The 7022-nt window shown below is 48.2% G+C and overlaps 1 pseudogene; it reads left to right on the top strand.

Moving 5' to 3' along the window:
* Positions 1 to 2341: 2341 nt before the first annotated feature.
* LOC147663253 (uncharacterized) lies at positions 2342 to 3770 on the top strand (annotated as a pseudogene).
* Positions 3771 to 7022: the final 3252 nt, after the last annotated feature.

The following is a 7022-nucleotide window of genomic DNA, read 5'->3' as shown; positions in this document are numbered from 1 at the left end:
TGTGGGTCTGAGGGTGGTCTGTCTGGGAGGGTTTTGAACCAGGACGTGTATGTGAGCATGCATAGATCATGGGGGGGGGCTCGCTGTAGGTATAGTGTGGGTCTGAGGGTGGTCTGTCTGGCAGAGCTTTGGACCAGGACGTGTATGTGAACATGCATAGATCATGGAGGGGCCTCGCTGTAGGTAGTGTGGGTCTGAGGGAGGTCTGTCTGGGAGGGTTTTGAACCAGGAGGTGTATGTGAGCATGCATAGATCATGGGGGGGCCTCGCTGTAGGTAGTGTGGGTCTGAGGGTGGTCTGTCTGGGAGGGTTTTGAACCAGGACGTGTATGTGAGCATGCATAGATCATGGGGGGGGGGGCCTCGCTGTAGGTATAGTGTGGGTCTGAGGGTGGTCTGTCTGGCAGAGCTTTGGACCAGGACGTGTATGTGAACATGCATAGATCATGGAGGGGCCTCGCTGTAGGTAGTGTGGGTCTGAGGGTGGTCTGTCTGGGAGGGCTTTGGAACAGGACGTGTATGTGAGCATGCATAGATCATGGGGGGGCTTGCTGTAGGTAGTGTGGGTCTGAGGGTGGTCTGTCTGGGAGGGTTTTGAACCAGGACGTGTATGTGAGCATGCATAGATCATGGGGGGGGGGGGGGGCTCGCTGTAGGTAGTGTGGGTCTGAGGGTGGTCTGTCTGGGAGGGTTTTGAACCAGGGCGTGTATGTGAGCATCCATAGAACACAGGGCTGGCTCCCTGTATGTAGTGTGGGTCTCAGGGAGGTCTGTCTGGGAGGGCTTTCAACCAGGACGTGTTTGTGAGCATGCATAGATCATGGGGGGGGGGAGGGGTGTCTGGCAGGGCTTTGGACCAGGACATGTATGTGAGCATGCAAAGATCATGGGGGGCCTCGCTGTAGGTAGTGTGGGTCTGAGGGAGGTCTGTCTGGCAGAACTTTGGACCAGGACATGTATGTGAGCATGCATAGATCATGGGGGGGCCTCGCTGTAGGTAGTGTGGGTCTGAGGGTGGTCTGTCTGGGAGGGTTTTGAACTAGGACGTGTATGTGAGCATGCATAGATCATGGGGGGGGGGGCCTCGCTGTAGGTATAGTGTGGGTCTGAGGGTGGTCTGTCTGGCAGAACTTTGGACCAGGACATGTATGTGAGCATGCATAGATCATGGGGGGGCTCGCTGTAGGTAGTGTGGGTCTGAGGGTGGTCTGTCAGGGAGGGTTTTGAACCAGGACGTGTATGTGAGCATGCATAGATCATGGGGGGGGGGGGGGGGGCTCGCTGTAGGTAGTGTGGGTCTGAGGGTGGTCTGTCTGGGAGGGTTTTGAACCAGGGCGTGTATGTGAGCATGCATAGATCATGGGGGGCTCGCTGTAGGTAGTGTGGGTCTGAAGGTGGTCTGTCTGGGAGGGTTTTGAACCAGGACGTGTATGTGAGCATGCATAGATCATGGGGGGGGCTCGCTGTAGGTAGTGTGGGTCTGAGGGTGGTCTGTCTGGGAGGGCTTTGGACCAGGACGTTCTCCATTCTTGGTGTGGGGTCTGAATGGCCAGTTCAAGGTTTTGGGACTAGGGAGATAATGCAAAAACTCATCACCAGGCACTGCCTGTCCGCCGGGTGATGTCTCGTGGCTGCTTCCCCAGTGAACAGTTAGGCCTGGGAGGGGTGCAGAGAGGACAAGGCCCTCCCTGCGTGGTAGCTGGAGGCGGGTGCAGGATACCTCAAGCACCTTGCGCACGGGAGGGGGAGTTGACCATTAACTGTTATCTTTATTTCACCAACTAGCGTTTGCGGTCCTGCACTGATCAAGAACGGCGACAGTGAGTGCGCATTAACGGTGCAGGTTGTCACAGCAGGTACAAATTGAGCGTTGTGGAAACACCCTGCAATGCTAACAGCAGCTTAGGGAGGGCAGTTTGGGTCAGACAAAGGGACTTGAGGGAATTGAGTAATCAAATAATCTATTACAGGAGCAGCACATCCAAGAGGAGTGACCCAGGATAAAGCGGCCATCCCACAGGAGAGGTTAATCACAGGGGTTTTCCCAGGTATGTGTTTGCAGGTGCGCAAGGCGGGGGTAGTGAGACCAAGCGACTACCCCAGAACACTGTACGGGGAGGGCGGAGTGGTGTGGACCCTGTTAGACCAATGTAGAGTGGCTGCACAAGAGCGGGGATACAGTGGCTAATGTGTGCTTTTCATCTTCGTATTCAGATTAATCGTTGACCTTTCAGTAGGGCGAACACCAGCATCAGGTTACGACAAAGTCAATACACGGAGTAAGTACAGGGAAGCGGGGCGTGAGAGCGTGGTGGAGATGTGGGTTGCACTTTGGGCCAGTCTGTATCAGCCGTGAAATTGTGGGTTTTGTCTTACATGCAGTTTTTTCTCCCTCAGATTGGTCGGGTGGTGTCCTTCGTCCCAAAGAGTGGCCTGGATAGCCAGGGTTCCCCCTCCCATTTTTCCCAGATGTCCCCGATGGAGGATTCACTCCCAGACACGTCACAGGATGCTCTATGGGCTGCTTTCATGCAGCTTGCCAAGACCAAGGGGTTGGCGTGGGTTAAGGGACTCTTGAACTTGCACGAGCAGGAAGATTCGGGGGTTGTCGTCGACTGTCCTGTCCCCGAGCAGCAGACTGACACAGACTCTGGTCCTTCTAGGCCGAAATGGCCACGCAGACCCACCAACAAAGACTTTCCCACTGAACCACTGGCACCTAGAGGCATAGCACAACCGACCCCTCGGGAAGTTACCCCATCAACGACAAACCCCCCCCATACTCATGGCTGGGGTCAGGTGCCAGGATGGACAGTGCTGACCCCCAGGTGTGTATTCCCCTCTGCACCCAGTCCCCCCACCTCCCATTACTGGTTGCCCCCATGGTGTCTGCTGCTTTCTCCCTTGCGTGTCAGATCCCCCAGGCAGCCAAGGAGGGGGATATGGCGACGGGAGTTCATTGACATCTTCACACTCCTGATGCACAGGTCGACTGGTCTGGACACGAGGCAGATGGGCAGGAAGGAGGAGCAGAGAAAGGTCAAACATGAAGTCTGGCCGGAGAAGACCATCGAAAACTGGCTTGATGCTTTTAACATAATGTCTGCAGTAATAGCGGAAAAAAACCCTGAGTTGAACCCAGGTTTATTCCAATACTCCCAGACCATACGGAAAGAGGCTCGCAAATGGGGAGGCATTGGTTGGTATAATTACGATAAGGAGTTTAGACGGAAGATGGCCATGTGCCCCCAGATGAGATGGGACCAGATTGAGGTGACTTTATGGCTTGAAACATATGGGGCGGCACACTCCGCTGGACAGGGAATACGAAGACCAATTTCCGGGAGGTTACTCAATAGTAAGACATCCCTTTTGAGGCGCTCAGGAGGAAGGGAGCCAGAGGGGAGGTTTCAAACGCACATACTCTGGACTTGTAGGCTGTTCAACGCTGGAGCCTGCTCTTGGGGCAAGTCGTTGTAAATTTGCACACACATGCAACAAGTGCGGGGCTTCTTCAGGAGGAGAACAACAAGGGTGCAAATGCCAAACCCCAGGAAGTCCTTAGGGCAGGGCCCAGGTGGAATGACTGTGCCCAATTGGTCCTTCAGGGGGTTGTAAACCTGAGCAACATGATGTAAAGGATGGCCCCCCAAATTGTGAGCAGCGATTGGGTAGGCCATGGTGCAATTTGTCTCTTAAGGTGGGCTTTGTAGCTTAGGGGTGTCTGCTGCCTGCCCTTGCATCACCTGTATGTTGACCCATCATGTTAGCATATTTGCTTATGCGAATAAACCTGCAGAAATGTTTTTTTCAAACAATGTCTTGTGTGTGATTTGTGTTGTGGGTGGTCTCTGTTGCTGATATTGGCACTGAGAAACCCTTTGGAACAAGGCCACTAAGTGAGAGCTGTGGCCACTGCTTTGTCTTTACAAGAGCATTTTTTTTTTTTTAAGTTTGAAGTTTATTAAGGTATAAAGAGGAAATAACAGGGCATGAAGAGACAATCAGAAGTTATAAAAAGCAATAAAACTCTCTTACATCAGAATAATATTTGATCAAAAAAGGATGTGAAACAAAACCAATGGCATTCAAAATTGCAGAAATATTAAGGGTGGGGAAAAAACATGAGAGGCATACATCATAGAAGTGATAACAAAGAAAAGAAATTAAGATGCATTAATAAATTTACAAATATTAAGATAAAACGATTCACGGTGGTTTTTGAACTTCAACAGAACGCGGTGAAGAAAGGGGGGAGGGCCTGGTAATTCTAGATAAATATTCGGTGAGGGGAAGCCATAAAAGGTCACGTTTAATTGCTAAAGAAATAGGGGATACAAAATTAGTGTCTAGGCGGTGATTGAAACAAACTGCGTTCCACCATGCAGAAAAAGAAACATCTTTAGCTTGTTTCCAATGTGTTGTAATATGATGGAAAGCGATGGCTATCAGGAGATCAAGTAATTTGTGTTTATGGTGGGATCCAGAAAGGTCAGGGGAAAGGGAGCCTAGGAAAATCTGAAGGACAGAATAGGGGATAGTGAATTGAAAAAGTTTTTGTATTTGAGACCAAACTAGATGCCAGAAATGGAGAATGGGAGGGCATTCAAAGAGCATGTGTTTCAAATCAGCCAAAGGGCAGGGACAGGACCAACAAGTGGGAGAAGTGTCTGGAGAGAAAGAAGACAAAATTGCGGGGGTGTATAATGTACGATTATAGATAAAAAATAAGGTTTGGGTAGTATTGGCAGCTCTAGATGTACTTAGAATTTTAGACCAAACTTTATCCCAGAGAATAGGGGGCCATGTTTGAGACAGATCATCCTCCCACGCCAACTCAACCTTGGATTTAGTGCGATCTATAGGTGTTTGAAGGGATTTATAAAGAAAAGATGCAGAAGGGGATTGGTCGAGAGCATTTGAAATGGAAAAATGGAGTTTAGGAATAGTGTTGGTGGCGGGGAGAGAGGAAAGATATTGGGTAAGGGAGGGAAGAAGAGATAAATATTGTTTGCGAGATGAGGAAGGTAATGAAAATTGGGTTTGAAGTAAGTGGAATGAGAGAGGGGAGGAGTCAGAGATGAGTTGAGATATCCATTTTAAACCACGAGAGTGCCAAGATTTCCAGTAGATTGAACGATTTTTAATTTTAAGAAGTTTATTATGCCAAATAGGTTGGGAAGAAGTAGAAGAAGCGGAGGGGTAGGTGGATATTAAGTACGGCTGAAGAAGAGAACGAGTATGAGAAATGATGGGAGATCGAAGAGAGGTGACGCTAGAGGAAAAGGAAAGAACTTCATTAAAGTCATAAGGGTGAAGGAAAGATGATTCCAATGTCAGCCAAAGCGGAGGATAATATGGAATATCCGAAGAAATCCAACGTAAGGCTTGTTTCAAGGAGAAAGCAGTATGATATGATTTAAAATTGGGGAATTTGACTCCTCCTAAAGATTTGTCTTTCTTTAAAGCAGAGAGGGCTATTCTGGATTTTTTGTCTTTCCATAAAAACTTCAATAAGATAGAATCTATTGATTTAAAATGATGATTGGGGATGCGAATGGGAATCATAGAAATAGTGTATAGGACCAAAGGGGCTAGCATCATTTTTATGGAATCCAGACGACCCCACCAGGAAAGAAAGAGAGGGTTCCAACGATTGATGGAAGAAGTGAGCTTAGTAGAAAGGGACTCAAAATTAAATTTGAGGGTGTCAGAGAGACGAGGGGCGAACCAAACACCTAGGTATTTAATCTTAGAGGGTTGCCAAGAAAACCCGGAAGAATCAAATAGATGTTTAAGACATAAGGGATTCAGGGGTAGTATTTCACATTTGTCCGTGTTAAGCTTATAGCCAGATACATTAGAAAAAGCGGAGACTTGGTTTAGGAAGGAAGGTAGGGTTGTTTGGGGGTCGGAGCAGTAAAATAAAATATCATCAGCGTACACCGATAGTTTAATTTGTTGTTGTTGGGGGCCATATTGAAAACCAGAAATGTTCTCGTCACGTCTAATTTTGGTTAAAAAGGGTTCTAAAGCTAGAATAAACAAAAGAGGAGATAGAGGGCATCCTTGACGAACTCCCCTTTGGAGGGGAAAATAGTCAGAAGTGAAGCCGTTGGCAAAGATGGAGGCATGGGGACTAGAGTAAAGTAAAGAGATAAGGGAAATGAATTTAGGTGGGAAACCGAACCAACGAAGAGCTTGGAACATAAAATCCCAGTTGATTCTGTCGAAAGCCTTCTCGGCATCAAGAGAAATGGCAGCCAATGGGGAAGTAAGGGAAGAGGCTCTACTTAAAATGTTAAAGAAAACACGAGAATTGTCTGTTGACAGACGACCTTTAACGAACCCAGATTGTTCCGGACCTATAAGTTCTGGCAATAGAGGATCTAATCTAAGAGCTATGATTTTGGCAAAAATTTTATAATCTGTGTTGACCAGGGAGATAGGGCGATAATTTTTGCATAAAGTATGATCTTTGTCTGGTTTGGGTTTTACAAGAGCATTTTGATGTGCCTGCCCATGGTCTGGTTACTGGTTGATTCTGCTCTGGGAATATTTGCATTCATGGAGCTGTGACATTAAAGAATTTCATGACAGCCATGTCTAGGGACTTTCCACCGATTAGATGGGCACTGGTTTGTGGTGCATCTTGGAGATGGCTTTGAAGCTGTTCAGGGGTGCACATGGCATCATTGCTAGCAGCAGTACCCAGTAGGCTCCTGACCGTAATGTATGCAGGGCTGGATGTGTCTGCAGCTTCTCTGAGCCAGTGCCTTGTGGCCCAAGCCCCCTATTTCGACGATGCCTGTGAAGAGCCTGTCTCGCGCTTGATTTCAGAAATGTGATTATGTGGCACAGCCGCATTAACAGTGGTACTTCCCACAGGTGTCTCTTTCTGGTAGCATGGGGCGAGTATACAGCCAGTGCACAGGCTGTAGTAGTTTTTCAGTCAAATATGAGAAAGCAGGAAAGTCAATTATGCAATTGTGAATCTGTTCTAACAAAGACATTGACTGGCAA

Source organism: Lissotriton vulgaris, unplaced genomic scaffold, assembly GCF_964263255.1.
Source record: "Lissotriton vulgaris unplaced genomic scaffold, aLisVul1.2 SCAFFOLD_4142, whole genome shotgun sequence".
In the NCBI taxonomy this organism is placed as follows: domain Eukaryota; kingdom Metazoa; phylum Chordata; class Amphibia; order Caudata; family Salamandridae; genus Lissotriton; species Lissotriton vulgaris.
Note: the sequence above shows the minus strand (reverse complement) of the source record. Positions and strands in the feature narration are given on the sequence as shown.